The 1,196-nt window shown below is 36.5% G+C and overlaps 1 non-coding gene across 1 annotated transcript; it reads right to left on the bottom strand.

The window, feature by feature from the left end:
• Positions 1–824: 824 nt before the first annotated feature.
• LOC121228570 (small nucleolar RNA R71) lies at positions 825–931 on the bottom strand. Its single transcript, XR_005926146.1, has one exon. It is a non-coding gene; the product is annotated as a small nucleolar RNA R71 (small nucleolar RNA).
• Between the last annotated feature and the right edge of the window lie 265 nt (positions 932–1,196).

Genomic DNA, 1,196 nt, shown 5'->3' with positions numbered 1-1,196 from the left:
ACTACTGTTCGATAGGTACACCTACCTTCATCGTGATAATAGTTAGTTTCAAACGATTCATTATAAATATTTAAAACCTATCACGAATATCACGCGTATCAAGTTTTTGGTGCCATTGCTGGGGAACTAAGATATTAGGAACACTCGATTTTTATTACTTTAACCATTTACTTTTACTTCAATTTAAATTTTGTTCTAATTTTTATTACTAATTCTTCTTTTTCCCTTTTTCTAGCGGGTTCTTATACTTTATGACTAGAAGAAACCCGTCAAAACCATTACTTTTTTACAGTGAGATCGATCGCACAGTTCGCAGAAACCAAAGAGAAATAAGGCGAAGCTTAAGATACACAGAGAACAAGCAAGAGGATGATATTCAAACCACAATCGAGGAGATTGCTGAAAACCAAGAAAATCCGCTACCTCCTTCAATTGTTGTTAATCAAAATCCTGCTCCATGCACTATGTATGATTATGCTAAACCTAATTTAGCAGGAACTGAGTCAAGTATAGTTAGACTTGCTATTGCTGCAAATAATTTTAAACTGAAACCTAACACAATTCAAATGATACAACACTTTATTCAGTTTGATGGTTTGCAGGACGAGGATCCCAATGCTCACTTGGCAAATTTCCTAGAATTTTACGATACCTTTAAAATTAATGGCGTTTCTGATGACGCCATTCGCCTTCGGTTGTTTCCCTTTTCGTTAAGGAATAAGGATAAACAATGGTTGAACTCGTTACCACGAAGGTCAATCACTACTTGGGAACAAATGACCGAAAAATTTTTATTAAAATATTTTTCACCAGTTAAAACAGCCAAATTATGTAATGATATCTCTTCTTTTGTACAGATGGATTTAGAAACACTCTACGATGCATGGGAGAGATACAAGGACCTTTCGAGAAGGTGCCCTTACCATGGGTTACCACTTTGGCTACAGGTTCAAACGTTCCATAATGGCCTGAATCCTTCGACTCGACAAATGGTTAACGCAGCTGCTGGCAGAACTATCAGTAATAAAACACCTGAAGATGCTTATGAGTTTATAAAGGAGATGTCACTGAATAACTATCAGTGGCAAGTCATGAGGACAAAGCCAACAAAAATAGCCGGTGTTTAGAACGTCGACTCGGTCACCATGCTCTCTAATCAGGTAGAACTCTTGAATAAGAAAATTGATGGTTTTCTT

The sequence above is a fragment of the Gossypium hirsutum genome, chromosome A04 (genome assembly GCF_007990345.1).
Source record: "Gossypium hirsutum isolate 1008001.06 chromosome A04, Gossypium_hirsutum_v2.1, whole genome shotgun sequence".
NCBI classification, from domain to species: domain Eukaryota; kingdom Viridiplantae; phylum Streptophyta; class Magnoliopsida; order Malvales; family Malvaceae; genus Gossypium; species Gossypium hirsutum.
This window is presented reverse-complemented; position numbering and strand designations above follow the sequence as displayed.